Consider the following 22,282-nt stretch of genomic DNA (forward strand, 5'->3'; position numbering starts at 1 on the left):
TATAACAAAATAAAAAAATTCCTTCCAGTAGCACCTTAAAGACTAACTAAGTTAGTTCTTGGTATGAGCTTTCGTGTGTATCTGAAGAAGTGTGCATGCACACGAAAGCTCATACCAAGAACTAACTTAGTTGGTCTTTAAGGTGCTACTGGAAGGAATTTTTTTATTTTGACTATGGCAGACCAACACGGCTACCTATCTACTACTGGAACCATGGAAGGCACCACATTGAGCCGCATGAAATAGAATATAACAATAATTATTCTCAATTCTTTCATACGCATCAAACTAATTCTTGTAACACCCCTGTGGACAATCCATTATCCTTTTAACACCCCATACTATATGCAGGAGGGTTAAGCTGAGAACCATTGACTTGTATAACACTAAAAAAATGAGGTCATGGCCAAGGTTGTGCTCTCTACATAAACCCTTACCATATCAGCTTTCCTTTATTCTAACTCCTCTCCTGACCTTCAACACCAAATTATTTCATCAGAGATTGGTAAGAGTTTCTTATCCCCTGCCAGACCACACTGTGAAGTCCATTGAAATAGATTATTTTCTCCTTTAAGAAAGCTGTATTACAACCTATATAATAGGACAAAATATACCTTCTATCAATAATAGATCGTTGACAGCTACAGGAGAAACCACTATACAACTCAATGGAGAAAAATACTCACACTATTATTGACGCGAAAATTAATGTAGGTGTCAGATACCCATTGACAGCAAATCTACAGCTCATGTGCAGCAACTTTTAATCTTGGAGGCAATTCACCAGTAGGGTCAGGTGATTATATATAAACAAAGAGATCTTCCACAGCTTTAGTAGCTCACTAGGCCAATTGCTATTGACAGAGATATTGTGAGTGGGTAATTTTGCACAGGAGTGCACTCCCTTAGAAGGATGCAATATGCAGCTGGAAAAATTGGGAAAACTCAAGTAGCAACAACGGCCAGAAGTGTTTTTTTCCAGCTGAAGCTGATATACCAACTGAGACTATCTGGAGAGCATGGAGCCTGTCTCAGTTGCCCATGCACTAGCAGTATCCAGGCTGAACTACTATAAGGCACACTTTGAAGACTGAGGCAAAATGTGCCTAGCTATTGGTGACGGCAAGGCAAGTGAAACAAGCTGCACCTATATTATATGAAAAGAGGCCAAAGATGATGAACCATAGAACAACCCCTATAATGGTTTCTCATATTCATCACAATTTTTTCAACACTTGAGCTCCGACTGTTGACTCAACTGTTTTGACAACTGCCTGCAGCTCCACAAACTGCAACCAAGCTGAAGGATGTCTCATTGGGTGAAGGATGTTTAGAAGAAGTTATAACAATAGACTGCATAATTTTCATATCCAAGCACAATTCAAAGTCTTGGTGTTGACCTTTAAAGTCCGAAACAGCTTCAGCCCTGTATACCTGAAGGAGCATCTCCACCCCCATTGTTCAGCTTCGACACTGAGGCCCCCAGCTCCAAGGGCCTTCCGGCAGTTCCCTCATCGAGAGAAGTGAAGTTACAGGGAAACAGGCAGAGGGCCTTCTCAGTTATTGCATCCACCCTGTGGAACACCTTCCTGTCAGATGTCAAAGAATTAAACAATTATATGACTTTTCATAGACAGCCCTGTTTAGGGAAGCTTTTAATGTGTGACATTTTGTTCTTTTATATTTTGTTGGAAGCTGTCCAGAGTGGCTGCGGTAACCCAGTCAGATGTGTGGGGTATAAGAAATGAATTATTATTATTATTATTATTATTATTATTATTATTACTACTACTACTACTACTACTACTACTACATTTCCATAACATCTGAATCAGGAGAGGCCACACAGTTCCTGGACTGGTACCTGGACACAGTGGTGCCACAATGCTGGCAAAATGGAGGCACTGTGGGTGAGTGGTTCCCATGCTTCAATCTGAAGAATTGGCACTTTTATGTGTGCTGCACAATACACATTCTGCAGCTGTAAGAAATTTCTTTTTTAGCATGGCATTACCTATACTCCCTGCCTACTGACATCAGACAAATGCCTTCACTGTACTCTTTTTGGAGCCTGCTTAAAATGTTTTCGTTTAGGCAGGCCAATACAGACATATAGAAGCATAGAATCGTAGAGTTGGAAGGGACCCTAAGAATCATCAAGCCCAACCCTCTGCAATGCAGGAATATGCAGCTGTCCCTTATGGGGATCAAACATGCAACCTTGGCATTATCAGCACCATGCTCTAACCAACTGAGTTGATGTTGAAATGCATTCTCTTTTGCTGTTAATTTTAATTATTTTTAAATGTTTTAACTGTTTTTATTGATAGTTTTACTATTTCTTGTGAACAACTTAGAGGCTTTACTAAAATCAAGTGGTATTTACATTTTGTTAATAAATAAAAATATATTGTTATGAATGTGAATGGGACCTGCATTGGGCTTATGGACTCCTCCTCCATGCACAAAGGGAGGAGTTCAAAAGCTTCTACTTGCTGTCCGCAACAAACTGTCAGTTCCCATTTCATATGAATATGAGGAACTGTGGCTTGTTCAAGCTATTGTTTGTGTTCCTGTCCCCCCAAAATGTGCTTTATTGCATGGAAGAGATATAGGAGGATTTCAAACCCTGTCGGCAAATATGCCTGAAAAGTGTCTGTTGCCAGGGTCATGCTGGGATGTGTCATGATGATTTACACTGCTGAATGCAGTGTGGTGGATTTGTGACCACCTAAGTAGTGGAATGATGCCTTGGAGACATTCTGCCATCACTATGCATTGATTGGGGACATTCTACCATCACCATGCACTGATTGGTTGCTTCTATGCATGATTGATGAAACGGTGATGATGCACCAAGCTACAATTAGTATGTGTCAGTAATGTTGCCACAGATGCTGGGTGCATATGTACACAGAGTGTTACTACATTTTCTGTAGTTTAAAGCAATATCATTTTGCCTTTTCTGCTAAGCACATGTAGAATCCTGACTTCACTAAGCTAACATTCCACCAATATGAAGGCACCATAGTTTGTTTCTCCCATAACTTATTGCTGTACTTTGGAGATTTGTTGTTTAATAACTAATACAAGTTCAACATAATATTTCCATACATACTGCTTTGGAGCAGAGAATTCTTAATGATTCTTGCTCACCCATAAATGAGAAACAAAAGAAATCCATGGTTTATATTTACTGAAACCACAGGCAGACTACCAATGCAAGAATCACAATCATTTTTTCCTCTCAGATTTAACTGACTTTGCTTGACCTCCATATAGAGGAGTGTGAAAGAACTACAGATACTATTTATAACCATGATTTCACATATCTGTAGCACCTACTGCATTTATGGACAACTATTTAAACTAACCTTCTAATCAACTACCAGAAATGTTAAGACCACTGTTTTAGCACTCACAGTATTTAATGACAGGTGGTGAATAAAAATAAACTGTCTTACAAATGTAGAGATAGAAGAACAAGAAGCCCAAAAAACAAGAATCTGGGAAGCTATTAAGAAAAGGATCAATCCCTTTTAACCTATTAGGAAAGGAAACACTGCAGTCACTTTTACAAAACAGCAAAATCCCCTATTGAGCATTGTGTTATTTTATTTAAGAATATTTATAGCCTGCCCTTCAACTTGATAGATCCCAGAACAGGGTACAAAATATAAATTTATAAAATCACATAGAATAAAATGCAACCATAAAACCAATGCGAACAGTCTAAGCAGCTAAAACAATAGAGCAGGCAATCCTATCACAACATAATATACTAAAATTCTGTATGTGCCTGGGGAAAAGTCACTACATATCCCCCAACCATTGTACACAGAGAAGAGCTCCTTGGAATATCTTAGGGCATGGACAGGATGGTATGGAGATAAGCTATGGAGATCTTCGGACCGCAAGCTGTTTATCACTTTACGGTAAACAGCACCAGCAATTTGAATACAGCCCAAAAGCATATAGGCAGGCAGTGTAACTCCCTCAGAATCAGTATGATGAGATTTCATTTGGATGAACTAGTCAACGATCTTACAGCATGTTCTGCATGAACTGCTGCTTCCACCTCAACTTCTTGCCCCCCCCCAACACAAAACACATTATAGTAACGAAAATAGGAGCTTACCAGGGCATACATCACTATGGCAAAGCCATCTCTTGTGAAGGAATGGCCATAGCCAATGAACCAATTGAAGCTGGAAAAGGACACTTGGTGCCACTGAGGCCATATGGGCACAGTTACAAAGCTGGATCTTGAAGTACCACCAGTCTACATACCTGACCCCTCAAGGAGAAGGCAAGCCCCTCTAAAGAAGGGTGTGCAGCCAGTTCCTGGATATAAGAACTACCTACCCACAACACCTCTTTATTATAGCAATTCCATTTTAGTTTACTGACTTTCATCCAGCCTATTGTTTTTGTTATATGCCAGCTAATGCAGACACTATTTTTCAAGTAATCAATACTAAAGAATGTAGCCATCATCCAAAGATGTATTCAAGAGGTAGCTCATTCCCAATGAAAGTTCTGATATCGCTCCCTTTGAACGCAAGATTCCTACACTATATCACAAATGGCTTTTGAAAATCCAAGCCAAAGCTTCCTTGGACATGAGGAGCCAGTTAACAGTTCTTTAAATTCCAGTATTGCAGCATCAGTACTACTGCTATCTCCACACTGACTTTTCCATGAAGATGCTATTTTAAAAACCCACACCACTCTTGAGAAGGGAGATTTCTAGTTTTGTAAACAAAATAGGTTCTCCTCAGTGAGCTGTAGTGCCTTCTATATTACATTACAATTCATACAGAATACGTGTGGATATGCCTAGACCCCACTCACTTTTGCCAACAAGCACATCCATGTTGAATGACATTTCATTGCCCAATGAGGCAATGAAATCAGAGCCACATCAGGCCACTACAATCCTCACCACAATGCAACTCCTTCCACACCACAAGAAACTAATGCTACTGTAATGGGTATGGGGTTGCTCGTGCGTAAGTTGCTGCCTCTCCTGGCTATGTTGCCTTGTTAAACCTTTCTGTCTGGACAGCCCTTCAATTCGTGGCTGCCTCAGTCGCTAGCAGAATCCGTCAGTGGGCGTTTCTTAAACCTCTTCCAACATAAAAGTTGTTTGACTCCCAGTCTCCTCCTACTCTCTCTGCGTGGAAGTCTTCTGCACAGGGAGGGTGTGAGTAGCGGAGGACCCGTGCTCTCCCCGCTGGTGTCCAGTGAAGAGTCCTGGAGCCCTCTCTCCGATTCCCCCATCTGCCCCCCTTTATCCCTGGTGTAACGTTGATTTGCTTCCCCCTCTGCTGAACTGCCTCTCTCCCTGCTTGGCCCTTCTCCAGCATCATTTGAGAGCCTTCCCTCCGACTCAGGCTCCGATGTCAGTTCCCTGACAGCTACATACCAAGATTCAAAGGTGAATCATTAAGGCTATATGAAGTACCATTAATCTTAAATTTAGGAAAATATGCTTGGGTCTGCAGTTGCCCTTCCATGAATAGAAGAAAGGGCTTCTTCTGCTTATGGAAAGGTCTTTGCTCCAGCTGAGATTTCCACTTGCAGAAGGAGGAAGTCAACTCAACCTTTCCCCCCAACAGTCCCACACTTGTCCTCCACAGCAAGAAAGGCCTCCTCCAGTTCTACCAGCAGATGTCTTATGAATTAAGTTCTGTTCATAAGATCTCAGGATTCAAACCAGAATTGGGGCAGAAGGAATCTTTTTACTGAAAAGTATTGACATATTCCATCCAGTGTATTATCCAAAAAAGAAACCCAACACACTAGCACTAGCAGACCATTTTACAATATATGTTTCCAATAAACTTAAAGCAATGTAACATTTTTCAAATGTTGCTGACATGGGTGGGGCGGCAACATGTTTTTATGGCCCAAGTATCAAAGACTACTCAAATACAGTGATCATTAATTCTAATTAAAAACCAGCAATATATGAACACTGAAATTCTTAAAAAGCTATTTTAAAAACCCAATGTTCTGTCTCTTTAAGAGATGCTAGACACAGCTTCTCCAACAGAAAAACAAGGAATAAATCAATGTACTGCATAGTTTATGTCAAGCCATTATAACACACCAGCTTTCTGTTTTGTAACTTGTAATAATTGTATTCTGCTGCCACCGCCACCACTCCTAAAATAAAATTCTAACCTTACACTTAGAACAGATCACATCAGTCGGATTAAAATTTTCGTCAGCTGAGAGATACAGTCACAGACAAACTGGTGAACTGGAATACGGTAGTCATTCTGAACAAGTTATAATCTGTTTGTATTTAACCAAGCTTTTATCCGACAAAAAAGTCTATTAAGTTCCAAACATATATTCCTTGTATTTTACCAGCCTAGAAGTGTTTTACGCTTTTCTTACTAAATTAGGATGCAATGTGCAACTTGTTTACTCCAAACTCAGTTCTTAAAAGTATGGAGATGTTTTCCCTAAGAAGACGGTGTCAAGGAGGTATAAGCTGCACCCTAACCTTCACAGCGGGTGGCGCGGTGGGTTAAACCACAGAGCCTAGGGCTTGCCAATCAGAAGGTCGGCGGTTCGGATCCCCGCAATGGGGTGAGCTCCCGTTGTTCGGTCCCAGCTCCTGCCCACCTAGCAGTTTGAAAGCATGCGATTGCAAGTAGATAAATAGGTACCACTCTGGCGGGAAGGTAAACGGCGTTTCCGTGCACTGCTCTGGTTCACCAAAAGCGGCTTACTCATGCTGGCCACATGACCCGGAAGTTGTACGCCGGCTCCCTTGGCTAATAAAGCGAGATGAGCGCCACAACCCCAGAGTCATCCGCGACTGGACCTAATGGTCAGGGGTCCCTTTACCTTTAACCTTCACACCAACCCCATTTTGTGCATCATTTTTTCTTGAATGGACGTGTTAGAAGACACACACAGCACATCCCACCCATTCAGATTCTGCAATAAACCCTTCCAGTACCTGCCCCCCACAAAACCTTAAAGCCCAGACAAGTGAAGCATCCCATCCCTTGTTTTCCACATGCTTTCTTAAGTCAGTCTAAAGGACTTCAAAGCTCCCTTGCTTTTTTGAACCCCAAGAGAACAAGTGATGCCAAATACTGTCTTTCATGATTATGATAATTTTTCTCTTTTGTCTTGGAACAAATCTGCATAAGTTTCTTCTACTTCCTATATGAGCACACAACCAAAGGAAGGCAAGATTACTATTCACAAGATTTGATCAGAGACCAGGGATCAGTTCCAAACATTTAAAGAAAGAATCCCACTGAAAATATTTTGAAACAGCTACTCACAGAAATTTATGTAAACTCAAGCCTTGGCACATCTCACTTATAATTTAAATATTGATTATCAGTGCCAAGAACGTTTGATTTAGTGCAGGATATTCTGCACTAATATCAGACTCTCTTTCTCTGGTTAAGTGCTATTCTGTCATATTCTTTACTTCACTGCTTTCACCATGAAAGTTTTCAACATTGTGGTTGGGGAAAAAAAAGTATTCTAGATGACACAATATATAAAATATACTGCAAAGGTTTTTGAAAGTTACGGGTCCTTTTAAATATTCACCTTCATTGTTGTGGTTCATTTGATACTTCTCTGCAAATGCATTTTCAATGACTGGTTTAAAGACATCAGAAAAAAATTACTTTATCTCATTTTACACACCTTGGGCTGCAATCCTATGCACAGTTACCTGGGAGTATATCCAGTTTATCTCAATGGGGCTTATTTCTGAACAAACAATGGCAATAAACACAAAAGGTCAAGACCACACTAAGCAAAAAATGTGAAATGTATATAATCTTTATACGAATAACAATTGTTGGCTTAAAAACCATTTGGTATGTCCCAATCATAGAAGCAAATTTAAAACATTACCTGCTATAGCCTAAAATAGCTATTTCCTGACTAACCAACATCAGAGCAAGTTTATTTATTTCATGAAATTTATAAACTGCTTGATTATTTTTTAAAATCTGAAGTCATCTACATACATTAGTCTTAAATAACTTGTATGGTAGGATATATCTGTGATATATCTTACTGTTACTAACAGAAAATGCAAATCTCAAAGCATCTATATTTTATCAGCATTTTGAAACCCACCAATACTCGGTGCTATACTTAAGGTTAAGTATCATTTAAGCATCCCTCTTGCTGTTTCATGGCAGAAAGACACAACATTGCTAACCCTCTCTAACAGATTTTTCCTACACCCATTGCTGGCAGTTGGTCTCTTTAAAGATCTCTGGCAGAGGACCATACCTCTCTCTTTTAAAAGAAAGTCTATGTATCTGTATTCATATCTTCATGCAACTGCTGATAGCAGCGGCAATGTTTAGCCTCAGCCTCCATCTGCCTGTATGCCAGAGCATATTTGTATGACTAAAGGAAACACAGAAGCATCAACATTAGCAGATTTACAAGTCAAGCAGCCTAGTTTTCCCCTCGGGGAGCATTCTCCGCACCAATAAATGAAAGAAAGGCAGGGAAAGCCAGACCTTAGCCGAAATAAGCAAAAGAGCTCTTTCCCCACCACCCCACAGAGCCTATATTTTTGTAGCAGAACCGCTCTCAAACCGCGAGAGCATCACTTGCTATTTCATCGGTACCAGGCAGGAAACTTCTGCGATGCGCCTCACCGCTGCTGCCCAGTTACCAAACACCCACAACGAGCAGCTACCCCGCTCCCAAACCCTGCAAAGCGAACAGAGGGGGCCTTAGGAGAAGACACACCAGAAGTGGCCAAGCGCTGCCAGGTCTTCTCCCATCCGAGGCTGGGAGATGATTCCGCCCCCCCTAATAATGCAGCATCCCCGCCCCCCTCCTGCCCCTGCACGGAAAACCGGGATAGATAACCGGCGGGACGAAATTACGGGTGATGCTCTGAAGGTTACCCTCCGTGTAGCCTCCTCCTCCGATCCCAGAAACCCGGCGCTGCTCCCTCCGCTATTAAGCTCTACCAGAGGCGCATCCCGCGAGGCCCCGCCAACCCCCCCCCCGCGCCTCCGAAGCAGCATCCCTCCCGCCGCCCCCCCCCCCGACCAGGCGGGCCGGCGGCACTTGCGCACACCCCGCCGAAGCGGCCTCTCGCTGGCTGGGGGAGACCAAAGGCCGGGTGACGACCGCGCTCCCCCACCCCATGCCCCGCTCGCCAGCCCCTGAGGGGAAGCGCCTACCTGGAACGCGGCGGCCGGCGCTCCTTCCCCCTCAGAGCGAGGCCGGCGCGGGGTTCACTCTTCCTCTCGAGGGCCTCCGAGGAGAGAAGGAAACGCGGCTGAGGTGGTGGCGGGGGGACGGGGGGAGAGGCGATATTACCGGTTGTCCCACGGCGCCCTCCGGTTCAGCCCGGCGCAGCCCAGCAGCAGGCTCCTGCCCATGGCTTGCGAGCAAGCGGCGCCGTCGTCGCCTCCGCCGCCGCTGTCTCTATGGTGACTGCGGGGCCGGGCCGGACTAGGCGCAGGGACCGGCGGGCGGGGCAGCTAACGGAGGCGACAGGCAATCCAGTCAGCGGCTCAGCGGCAGTCGCCGAACGGCCGTTGTCTCTGTCGCTGCAGGGTTAACCGCTTCGTCGCCAACTCTCCGCCGCCTCAGCTGCAGTCCCCGCAGGACGCGACTGGCCCGTCCCCCTCGCTCCTCGCTCACTCTACCTTCGCAACAAGCCCCCTCCTTTTCCCTTGCCCTCCATCCAAGGGCCAGTGAGCCAGCTATTCCCTCAAGGGTGCCCGCCCACCCTTCCGACGCCTTGAAACGCTATTGGGTCGTTCGCGAGGAGTCCGTTGAGCAGATTGGATAGCGGCCCCATCAGTCGTCCCGGCGGGCGGCCGTCTCTTAGAAACGCCGCTGTGCTCACGTTTGCTTATGAGGCGAATCCAGCGAGTTTGTTCGTACTGCGCTGGTCTGAAGAGAATTCTGGGAATTGTAGTTTAGCCCGGCCTTTGTCGGAAAGGGTCTTTTAAGGATTTCCCTAATGGTAGCTTGCAGAGAGGTGGTGGTTGGTGGCTGCGTCATGGGGGCTTGACAGATGGCTGTCGATGTTCTCTTACAGGCTGGGGTTTCCTCTTTTTTGGAATATTAAAGTACCGAAACACGCGCTGGTAAAAGCCATTTGTTTTCCCGTAACAAAAAGGGAGATAATGTTTATTGCTATGAGCCACTCAGGATTAAGGCTGCAGAAGCCACTAAACTGGGAAATATACTGAAAAATAAAATGTTTTTGGTGGGGTCTTTAGTAAAAAGTGCAATATGTAGTTGTTTATGCAGTATATCCAAAGTAAGCTGGGAAAACCCAAAAGAAAAAACCTTGGGCTCAAGCTCATTAAAAAAACCAGCATCAGTGTCCAATATCAGTAGACACACACACAGAAAGGGGTTGAAAAGATAACCACCCCACGTTCTTCCATAATTTTTGTGGAAGGAAATTTCTGTGTCCTAACATGGTCCACCATGAGTGCTCACTGGAAGGACAGATCCTTAAGCTGAGGCCCCAATACTTTGGCCACCTCATGAGAAGAGAAGACTCCCTGGAAAAGAACCTGATGTTGGGAAAGATGGAGGGCACAAGGAGAAGGGGACGACAGAGGATGAGATGGTTGGACAGTGTTCTCGAAGCTACCAGCATGAGTTTGACCAAACTGCGGGAGGCAGTGGAAGACAGGAGTGCCTGGCGTGCTCTGGTCCATGGGGTCACGAAGAGTCGGACACGACTAAACAACAACAACATGGTCCACCAGCCCTCTGTTGCGAGATACAAATTTGGGGAGCAAAGGGGGCTTCTGAACAGAACAGCTATGTTTCAAAAATAATGTGATTTTTAAAATGCCAATATGCACAACACATTTATACATAAATGTGCATAGAGGGCTTTTTAAAGTAGAAAAGGAACATGAGTCAAATCCCTGGGTTGTGTAGTGGTTAGAGTGCCATACCTGGGAGCAGGCCTGTGCAGAGATTTTCTGAGATCCCAGGAAGGGAGTTCAGTTATAAACTGAAATGGAAAAGGAACTGGTCTCTGGGGGTCCCCCAGCCATCTTAGACCTCCAAGGCCTGGAGCAGGTGTACCAGGCTGCCTGGGAGACCAGGGTTTCTATGTGACCTTATTCACTGGCAGCAGATGAACATCTCTGCCATACCTGAAGCCTACATCACATTTTGCTAATTTGGCATACTTTTTTAAAAGTTTTATTCCAGCACATTACAATATACCAACATTGAAATATTTTTTAAGGGGGGGGGCAGAATCTATATTTATAATTTTATAATTAGTTCATTCATATTACAGAACTTTAGGGTGGTAGGAAACTGTTCTGCAATCTGCCCAAAATGGGATGATACCTCATTCAAGATGATAATGCAGGAGGCCTCCATTGTTTAAAAGTACTAGGGTGCAACATAAAATAACAGAGAGGCATCATATTTCTCCCTATCATTTTACCATTTGATACCATACGTAAATGCATACTCTATGTAACTGTGGAGCTAAGCGTTTTCTCAGACAGAATTGTAATGCATTATACCCAAATTCATTTTGGAATAAAATAAAGCCTTGGGGAAATTCTTTGTCATTGCTTACCGCTTCCTGAAAAACAATATCTTGCATACTCTGCTTTGGAAGATTGTATTTAGGTCAAATAGCTTTGCTAGTAATTCTAGAGGTCAGAAAGCAGACTTAGGACTGATTGCCTTAAGTCATAGATTACCATTACACAGAACACAATTTCAAAATATAATTTGTTGTTACTCTCGTTTATTTCCATATGTAAACTGGTAACCAACAAAATTATTCCAGAACCTTACAATTTAACACATCAATAAGAATTTTGATCCCATGATTCAAAAAAATGCTATATAGTGTACTTGATTCCTCCTGCCACATGTGCAGTGATGGATGCCACAAATTTCTAGTGCCATAAGATATTAGAACCATGGGGTTTTTTATACCATATTTAAGGAATGGAGGAAAGGTCAGGGAAGGTGAAAAAAGGAGATGCAATCCAGTAGTGTGGCAGTAAATTCTGAACTACATCCAAGTAGAGTCCTAAAATCTAGCCAGCTGTGTTGGTTATTTCATATACACCCCTCCAAAGAGCAGCTGTATTTTCTGATTAACAGTGGTATATAAATACTTAAAATAAATAATGGAACAGCTCTGCTAGCAGTTTGCTCTGCTGGTGTTATCTGAGGTGTTATGCGTAGCTTATGTTCTGCTGGTGTAGCAGAGTTTCTACTGACTCCTATAGCCCCTCGTCAGAAGATCTAGATGAACGTTTACCAACCTGGTACCCTCCAGAGTTTGTCCATAACTTCGAACCAGCAGGTCCATGGTGATGGGAGCTGTAGTCCCAAACATCTGGAGGGCACTAGGTGGGTGAAGACTGATCAAGAGTATAGACCTCTGCCCTTAATTTTTGAGGGGGTAGGAGAGACTCTTATAGTCCAGGATAGCAGTATTCTCATTATACACTGACCCCTGGATTTAGTGTCTTGATTGATAAGTACTTAGCTAGAAACTTGACAAGATCACTAGATATTCTTATATCATGCATGGTAAACCACTTAAGGTACCAGTTGTGCCAGCTCTGTTTAGGGAAGTTTTCAATGACTGATGTTTCAATGTATTTTTAATATTTTGTTGGAAGCCGCCCAGGTGGGAGGGGTATAAATAAATAAATAAATAAATAAATAAATTATTATTATTATTATTATTATTATTATTATTATTATTATTATTATGTTTTTAGCTTTGTTTTTCATTTATTTTGTTATGGTTATGTGTTGGTTTTAAATTATATTTTATATGTTGTATGGATTATGTACAATACCCTGGAATCTTTTGATGAAGGATGATTAAGAAATAGTTTAAATAAATAAGCTGAAACAAAATGTTTGAACTGTATGCTGCCTTCTTTCATTCTGTTGAGATTAGGGAGGGGTGGGCATTATTATTAATTATAAATTTTCTATACTGCCCTTCAGGGTGGTTTACACTACATTAAGTTTCAAAAAGTTAACATCACACACAGAGTTGGGCCTATGTGAGCATGGGAACTGTATATTAAAGCAGTCTGACCCCACAGCTTGGTGCCTGCCCACCCCCATGTCATTGGACTCCAAATTCCATCAACCCTAGCCAGTGTTGCCAATGGGCAGGGATGAGGAGAGTTGAAGTTCAAGTTGTAGAAGGCTATATTAAGACATAAGATAAATGGTCATGAGTGCCACCTCTGTAAGAAAGGTACAGATACATGTGAACAGAGGTATAAAGGAGATTCCAAAGGGATTTTTCTTGATGGACTATGGGAGTTGAGAAAGTGGTTGTGGGAAGGGGAGCAGTAACCGCAGAAGTGTAGAGCAAGTGAAAGGGAAAAGGTGTCTCGCCCTTTGTCACAATATAGTGTAGGATAAATCTCCTTACTAATCATAGGCTTTAGCCTTTAATAAGACCTACTGAAACGAGAGTGGAATTCTACAGATATGAGACACCATTATATCAAAGCATAGCTTATTGCAGGCATTATTCAGCATGGCAAGGTAAAAGGACAAACTCCTTTCTTGTGTCATCTGGAAAAGTTTGGCTGTAGTGTACATTTATGTCACTAATATCAGCATCTGCAGCAATACAGTAATAAATTGTTTTTTTTTAAAGAAATTGAAGTGAGGAAACAAATTCTCTCAGCTTGGTTCAAATTTAAGACAGAACCCTAGGACAACATAGATAACAACTTTATAAGTGTGCTAAATTCTTAGCATAATTGAATCTAACTTGGCTTGGCCATGAGATCATCAGCTGACTATTTGTAAGATGGAACAAGCATTCACAGTATCATTATACCAACTCTGAGTAGCGTTTGCTTTACAAAAAGTCAGAAAGCCACGGTGTCATCACTTTATAAATGTTAAAAAGCTTTTGTCTGTCTTAAGGGACTCTATTTAAACCATGCAGTTGCGCAACATATTCTTAAACACAGCATAGCATAGCCTGCTTCATAACAACATCAATGTCCAGTTGGGAATGCTTTCTTAATTAATGTTCAAAAGACAGAAAGTCCCATATACATTAGCTAAAGGCTAATAAATGTCTCAAGCGGCCAAAGAGGGCATGTAAACCAATAAAACAGACCTTGTCGAGTATTAATGCTGTGCTACAGGACTCATGTGTCTCCAGACTGAAAGAGAAAGGAAAATAAGTGCTGCAGATGGGAACAGCACAGGGAGGAACAAAGAAAGTGGCCCCATTAATTATGCTAAGCCTTCAAGTCTCTTCCATTAAATGACAAAATTGTTCGTTCGAAAGATTGCCTGGAAGATATGAACAAATACATTTTAAAAATGTAGTAAGAAATACAATATAGTGGAAGAGAAGGACAATATAGCTTTCAGTTCAGTTTATACCTGTACTGTAAATAATTTAGGACATTTATTTTACCATATTTATTCTCGTGTGTGTCCTAGGGCTCATCCTGATTTCCTTTTGTGCCATGTTTCTAGGTGCAGGTCTGGGCTTTAAAGCTCTGTGTCCAAGTGATGGTGTTTTTTGTCCTGGGAAAACTTGTGTTTTACCACCAAATTGGAGCAAACACAGTGCAAAAGGAAGTAAAAGGCTTACAGGATAAGATGAGACAAAGTTAAAAGAAGAGTGGAAGTGTTTTGGAGAATATCTTAGAGAGTATAATATTCAATTCAACCTGCAAGTGGAAGTAAACATGTGAGCAGCAAATAATATCAAACAAAGGAAGATTTGAGATAAAAATGGGTAGAAGATCAGGATATGCAGCTGACAGAATGAAATGGAGAGGTGGACTGGGTAGTACTTAGGAAATGGATATGTGATGGTAGTGCTTTTTTCTGGGGGGACACTGGGGTACGCATACCCCTAAACATTTTGTGAATCTAAGTTTGGCCTCATTGAGGCGCAGTATTTCAATATGAGTAGGAAAATGAGAACACCCCTAAACAGTTTTTAGAAGAAAAGCATTGTGTGATGGACAGTATATGATGTATGTACAACAGTTATAAAAATGCATAAATACAGGTATGTGTTGTTGTTTTTAAGAATAAGCCACCATAGACAAAGAAAAATCCATGCAGGTGCCCAGAGCATATTCAGATGTTACTTAGAATCATAACATTGTAGAGTTTTAAGGGACCCCTAGCATCATCCAGCCCAACTCCTTCGATGCAGGAATCACAGCAAGGACTAAATGTTCTCCCAGTTAAGAGTATCAGATTGCAGTTGCTCGTCCCCAGTTTCTTAACTACCGTATTTTTCTTTTTTTTTTTTTTTTTATAAAATTTTTATTGGTTTTACGAAATTTTTAAAAAACAAACAAACACTTAAGAAAACAAACATACACGTATAATTTCATAACATATTTTCATAAACCTCTTTTCTAAGACTTCCCCATACCCCCCCTTTCTGCATCCCAATGTCCATAATTTTATAGCAACTCCCAATTGTTACTTTCCAACCTTAATCATCTTAGTCATCTCTATATTCTAACCTTATGTCACTGTATCCCTTTGTTCCTAAGAACCAAAACACTCTAACATTCATTAAGTTTATAATAGTCCTTAAGATATCTTTTGAATTTTCTCCATTCTTCTTCCGCTGTCTCTTTTCCTTGATCACGGATTCTGCCTGTCATCTCTGCCAATGTCATATAGTCCATCACTTTCATCTGCCATTCTTCCAGAGTGGGTAGATCTTGTGTCTTCCAATACTTTGCGATGAGTATTCTTGCTGCTGTTGTAGCGTACATGAAAAAAGCTCTGTCCTTCTTTGGCACCAATTGGCCGACAATGCCCAAGAGAAAGGCCTCTGGTTTTTTAGGAAAAGTACATTTAAGTACCTTTTTCATTTCATTATAAATCATTTCCCAGAAAGCCTTAATCTTCGGGCATGTCCACCAAAGGTGGTAGAAGGTACCTTCAGTCTCTTTGCATTTCCAACATTTGTTATCGGGCAAATGATAAATTTTTGCCAGCTTGACTGGGGTCATGTACCACCTGTATACCATTTTCATAATGTTTTCCTTTAAGGCATTACATGCCGTAAATTTGATACCGGTGTTCCATAACCATTCCCAGTCATCTGACATAATGTTATGACCAACATCCTGTGCCCACTTAATCATGGCTGATTTGACTGTTTCCTCCTCTGTATTCCACTTCAGCAACAAGTTATACATTCTAGATAAATTCTTAGTGGTAGGTTCTAGCAATTCGGTTTCTAATTTTGATTTTTCCACCTGGAAGCCGACTTTCCTGTCCTGTTTAAAAAATTCCATTATTTGACGGTATTGAAACCAATTTTCCACTTTATGTTTCAATTTTTCCTGGCTTTGTAATTTAAACTTATCTCCATCCTGTTCTAAGATTTCCCAATACTTCGGCCATCCGACCTCCATATTGAGTTTTTTCACAGCATTAGCCTCCACTGGTGACACCCATCTAGGGGTTTTATTTTCCAATAGATCTTTATATCTTATCCAAACATTAAACAATGCTTTTCTAACAATGTGATTTTTGAAGGCACTGTTAACTTTATCATACCAAAGATATGCATGCCAACCAAAAGCATTGTTGAAACCTTCCAGATCCAAAATGTCTGTATTCTCGAGGAGCATCCATTCTTTGAGCCAGCAAAAAGCTGCTGCCTCATAGTACAATTTTAGGTCCGGCAGGGCAAAACCCCCTCTTTCTTTAGCATCTGTCAGTATTTTAAATTTAATTCGGGGCTTTTTGCCCTGCCAGACAAATTTCGAAATATCTTTATGCCACCTCTTAAAACATTCCATCTTGTCAATAATCTGCAAGGTCTGAAACAAAAATAGCATTCTAGGCAATACATTCATTTTAATTACTGCAATTCGGCCTAACATTGACAGTTTCAAATTTGACCATATTTCTAAGTCTTTTTTGATTTCTGACCAACATTTCTCATAGTTGTCCTTATACAAATTCTGATTCTTGGATGTTAGATAAACCCCTAGATATTTGACCTTTTTGACCACAGTCAAACCTGTTTCCTCTTGAAATTTCTCCTTTTCCATATCTGTTAGGTTTTTCCCTAAAACTTTGGTTTTTAGCTTGTTCAACTTAAATCCAGCTACCTGGCCAAACTGTTGTATTATTTCTAATACCTTTTTCGTACTAGTGTTTGGCTCTTGCAAAGTCAATACTAAGTCATCTGCGAACGCTCTTAATTTGTAATGTTTAGCTCCGACCTGCACACCTTTAACCTGCTGGTCATTTCTTATCATATTCAGCAAGACCTCCAGAACTGTAATAAAAAGTAATGGGGAGATCGGGCACCCCTGTCGTGTTCCTTTTTCTATCTTAAGCTCCTCAGTCACCACATTATTTACAATCAGTTTGGCCTTTTGTTCAGAGTATATTGCAGCCATACCATTCTCAAAACCCGGACCTACCCCCATCCTATGCAGATTCTTCTTCATAAAACTCCAAGAAATATTGTCAAAGGCTTTCTCCGCGTCTACAAATATCAATACTGCTTTAGTGTTTATATTCACCTCTAGCTTTTCCAGAATGTCTATAACATTCCTTACATTGTCCGCCAGGTGTCTTTTAGGGAGAAAGCCTGCTTGGTCCTTATGAATCATCTCCATCAAAACTCTTTTAAGTCTTTTTGCCAAAATGTCTGCAAAAATTTTGTAATCCACATTGAGCAATGATATTGGGCGGTAGTTCTTGAGTTGGGTCTTTTCAGTCTCTGACTTTGGTATGAGTGAAATGTAAGCCTCTTTCCACGATTCAGGTGCCCTTTTTCCTTCAAGGATCTCATTACAAACTTCTCTTAATGGTTGAATCAACCATTCCTTCAGCGATTTGTAGTATCTAGAAGTCAATCCATCTGGTCCCGGAGATTTGCCCAGTTGCATATTCTGAATGGCAGCCTCTATCTCTTGTTCTGAGATTCTCTGGTTCAAGTCCATCTTACTTTGCTGAGAGATGTTTTGTAATCCATATCTTCCAAGGAATTTGTCTATATCTTCTTCATTTTGCGGGCCTTGAGTATAGAGTTTTTTGAAATAACTTAAAAAGCAATTTCTAATTTCATTGGGTTTAGATATGTTCTTTCCATCCACCTCTAGGCTTGTAACTGTATTTAGTTTCTGCCTTTTCTTCAATTGCCAAGCCAAAAGTTTACCACATTTATTTGCTGATTCAAAAGTTTTTTGCTTCATTTGCTTTATCTTCCATTCAATCTCTTGGTTCATCAATTCCATATATTGGGTTTGATATAACTTGATCTCTCTTAAAATGTCCTGAGACTTTGGTTTTGTTCTTAATTTCCTCTCTCCTTCTTTTATCATTTCCAAGATCTTCTCTTTTTTCTCATTTTGTTTTTTCCTCTTTATTGAGTTTTGTTGAATCAAAAGTCCTCTCATAACCGCTTTACTTGCATCCCAGATCACTCTTTTCTCGACGTCGGTCCTCAAATTTATTTCAAAATAGTCTTTTAGGGTCTTTTGGGCCTTCGTGAGAATCTCCTTATCTCGAAAGAGGGTGTCATTCATTCTCCATCTAAATTGACCAGATATTGTGGGTTTCATCTCCATCTTCACGGCGTTATGGTCGGAGCAAGTTTTTGGACAGATTTCCACTTTCTTAATCTTTGGAGCCAGTCCACTAGTAACCCAAATTTGGTCAATTCTGGTCCAGGTCATCATTGCTTGGGAGAAAAAGGTTCCCTCTCTCTCCAGAGGGTTCCTTGTTCTCCAAATGTCTATCAAGTCCATATTTTCTGTCATTTCGAAAAAAGTCTTAGGGAGTCTCCCTTCTTTAGTGACTGTTAGTCTTTGTGCCTTGTCCATATTAGTGGAGACCACGCCATTCATGTCTCCCATGATTATCATATTATAATCCAAATAGTCCGTCAAGGTTTCATGAAGTCTCTTAAAGAAGTCAGATTTGCCTTCATTTGGTGCATAAATTCCAACAACTAAGAATTTTTCTCCATGTACTTGTATCTCCACAGCCAGATATCTCCCTTGTTCATCTTTGAATATCATTTTTGGAGCCCATTTCTCCTTCACATATATTACAACTCCTCTCTTCTTAACTTTATCTGATGAAATAAATTCTTGTCCTAGCCTTTTATTTGAAAGTAATCTCCTATGGGCTCTGGTTATGTGGGTTTCTTGTAAGCATATCAAGTCCAATTGTTCTTTATTCAATATATGAAATACTTGTCTTCTCTTCAAAGGCCCATTGAGCCCATTACAATTCCAACTAAGGAATTGCAGAGCCATCTTGTTATTTTCTTAAGACTCCTCCGACAGCTCCAAGTTGTTGCTCTTCTTCTGATGGTAATGATTTTTGTCCAGGCAAGAGATTCAAGATGTCCAATGCTCTCCTCTGTTCTGCAAGTACATCCACAGTCCCCTTCTGTAAATCCTCCTGGTATCTTGCCAAAAATTTGTCTTTGTCTTGAATTGTCTTTATTTTCACTTTCTTTGCCTTGTAGTCAAATGACAGTCCTTGTGGGAACTCCCACCTAAAGCGAATAGTATTCTTCTTTAGCAAGAGAACCAGGTCCTTGTAAAAGTTTCTTAAATCCAGAATGTATTTTGGGATGTCTTTAAAGATCTGTACAGCTGAGTTTCCAATTTGCAGGGCCTTTTCGAAGTGTAATCCTAATATTTTGTCTCTTTCCTCCTTGGATCTGAGTGTAATCAAACAGTCTCTCGGTGTCTTTCTATCTTGCTTTTTACCCAATCTGAAGGCAGTCGTAATTTTAAATTCGTCTTCCTCAAGGTCCCAACAATCCACAAACTCCCGTGTCAAGTATTCCACAAGGCTGTCTCTTTCGTTCTCCGGAATCAGTCTTAATTTTAAGTTTCTCTCTTTCCTCTGTAAGTCCCACAAGGCCAATGTTGCATCATGCTCATAGACCTTCTTGGCAAGGGGCTCTAGCTTCTCCTGTGTCTCTCCGGCAGTGGCTTTGGCCTCCTCGGCAATTTGGCGCGTGGTGGCGTTCTCCTCTACCAATCTATTTATAGATTCTGTATTCTGATTCAATCTTGCTGATATTTCTGTTAATTTTTGTGTGTTCTCTGAAGTCTGTTTTGTCAAAGACTCCAGGGTTTGGTTTATCTTGAGCAAGGCCTCTGTCACAGCTTCCATAGAGACGGCTGCTCCTTTGTCTTGACCTGTTGTTCCTGCTGATCCGGCTGTTGCGCCTGAAATTGAACCTCTTTTCTTTGCCTGTTGCAGCTGCAGCTGTTGTTGTTGCTGTTGTTGCTTGATCTTGGCTCTTGTCACTATCTCTTCTTGTGGGCCACTCATGTCAAGGTCAATTCCCACGGGATTTGTTCTCCCTTGGAAAATTCCACTGTCTTAAGCCGTGCCGAACTTTACTTTATCCTCTAGAGGGAGCAAATCAAAATGGCCATAGAACAAAATTTCCAAGTACCAAAACAAAGGAGACAGTCCAAAAAGTGAGAAAAAGGGGAAATTAACACAGTCCAAGCCAATGTTACTAAATCAAATTGCCACAGTTGCCCAATTTATACTGTTTCTTCTTGTGATATACAATAGTCAGGCAGTGTAAAAACTTTGTATCAAAGTATCACTTCACAGGGAAAAGTCAGTTCAGTGTACTAAGAAGGCAGACCGTTTCGTACAATCAAACAGATGAGACAGCAGATGTTTTTTTCCTCCAAATAAGTCATGCAGTTAATGGTCAGATTCGCCTCCTCTCTGCCCTGCTTGCTAGAGGGGAGATCAAAGGTTTAAATGTCCGGTTTAGCTGATCAAAGGACAGATTTAAACGGATGCAGGTTTAAAGTTCCGTTGCTTTCGCTTTCATGCAGTCGGGGGGAGGCAGACTTCCTTTGTTTAAATCTCCCCCGTTTTTAGCCCAATTTTTAAAAGTAAAAGAGTCCCAGTTATTTTTCAGTTCTTACTCACGGGGAATCAGTCCGAATTTCTTTTCAGGAAGGAATCGGCGCTCTCCGCTTATGGCGACGCGGCTTCACTTCGCAGGCTGGGTAGCGACTCTCAGCACCGCGCTCACTCCCGATGTCGATCCGTAGCCTTTAAAAAGGCTCTTTCACGGTACCGGGGGGCGCAAAGGTGCCCACCGAGTCTCCTTGTTCTCAGGCTTCTGCGCCTGGGATTTTAGGGGTCCCCCGCTTGCCGTAGCGGGTAAGACCCGAACTTGCGAAGCAGTCCTTCTCCGGAGCTCGGAGCTAGGACCGCCATTAAGCGCTGGCACCGACCGGAAGTCTAACTACCGTATTTTTCGCCCCATAAGACGCACCGGCCCATAAGACGCACCTAGTTTTTTTGGGGGGGAAATAAAGGGGAAATTTTTTTATTTCCCCCCCAGGTGCGCTGCGCTACACCAGAAGCTTGGGGCGTGCGGAGCTCAGCGCGCCCCAAGCTTCTGGGTGCGCGCAAGCAGTCCGCTAGCCCTGGGAGAGCCGCGGGGCTCTCCCAGGGCTAGCGGACCGCTGCGCTAATACAGAAGCTTGGGGCGTGCTGAGCTCAGCACGCCCCAAGCTTCTGGGTGCCGGCAAGGTCTCCGCTAGCCGTGGGAGAGCCGGGCGCCTCTCCCAGGGCTAGCGGACAGCTGCGCTAATCCTGAAGCTTGGGGCGTGCGGAGCTCAGCGCGCCCCAAGCTTCTGGGTGCGCGCAAGCAGTCCGCTAGCCCTGGGAGAGCCGCGGGGCTCTCCCAGGGCTAGCGGATCGCTGCACTACACCAGAAGCTTGGGGCGCGCGGAGCTCAGCGTGCCCCAAGCTTCTGCGTGCACGCAAGCAGTCTGCTAGCCGTGGGAGATCCGCGCGGCTCTCCCGTGGCTAGCGGAGCGCTGCACTAATCCCGAAGCTTGGGGCGTGCGGAGCTCAGCGCGCCCCAAGCTTCTGGGTGCAGGCAAGCTCTCCGCTAGCCCTGGGAGAGCTGGGTCTCCCACAGCTAGCGGATAGCTTCCTGAAGCCTGGAGAGCGAGAGGGGTCGGTGCGTACCGACCCCCCTCGCTCTCCAGGCTTCAGCGAAAGCCTGCATTCGCCCCATAAGACGCACCCACATTTCCCCTTCATTTTTGGAGGGGAAAAAGTGCGTCTTATAGGGCGAAAAATACGGTACAAGAAAGCAGCAAGTTCTGGTTGCCATAGCCAGCATCAATTTATCTGACTGCAGAATCTCTCCAACTTGCCCCCTGAAAGAATGGGGGAAGGGATGAAAATTTGGTCCCAAAACAGCTGGAAACCCAAGTTTGGGAAACTCTGCTTT

General features: G+C 42.3%; 1 protein-coding gene across 4 annotated transcripts in view; it reads right to left on the bottom strand.

The window, feature by feature from the left end:
* TTBK2 (tau tubulin kinase 2) overlaps nucleotides 1–9,822 on the bottom strand; it is a 48,580-nt gene extending 38,758 nt beyond the window's left edge. Inside the window, exon 1 of one of the 4 annotated variants that reach the window (XR_014012536.1) lies at nucleotides 9,204–9,821. The gene's annotated coding sequence lies outside the window, so the exon portion shown is untranslated. Of the gene's footprint in view, nucleotides 1–8,289; nucleotides 8,309–9,203 lie in introns of those variants that run through there. The other 3 variants (XM_081211561.1, XM_081211560.1, XM_081211559.1) reach the window with 3 other exon arrangements.
* Nucleotides 9,823–22,282: the final 12,460 nt, after the last annotated feature.

This window comes from Podarcis bocagei (genome assembly GCF_964188305.1).
Source record: "Podarcis bocagei genome assembly, chromosome: 1".
NCBI classification, from domain to species: Eukaryota; Metazoa; Chordata; class Lepidosauria; order Squamata; family Lacertidae; genus Podarcis; species Podarcis bocagei.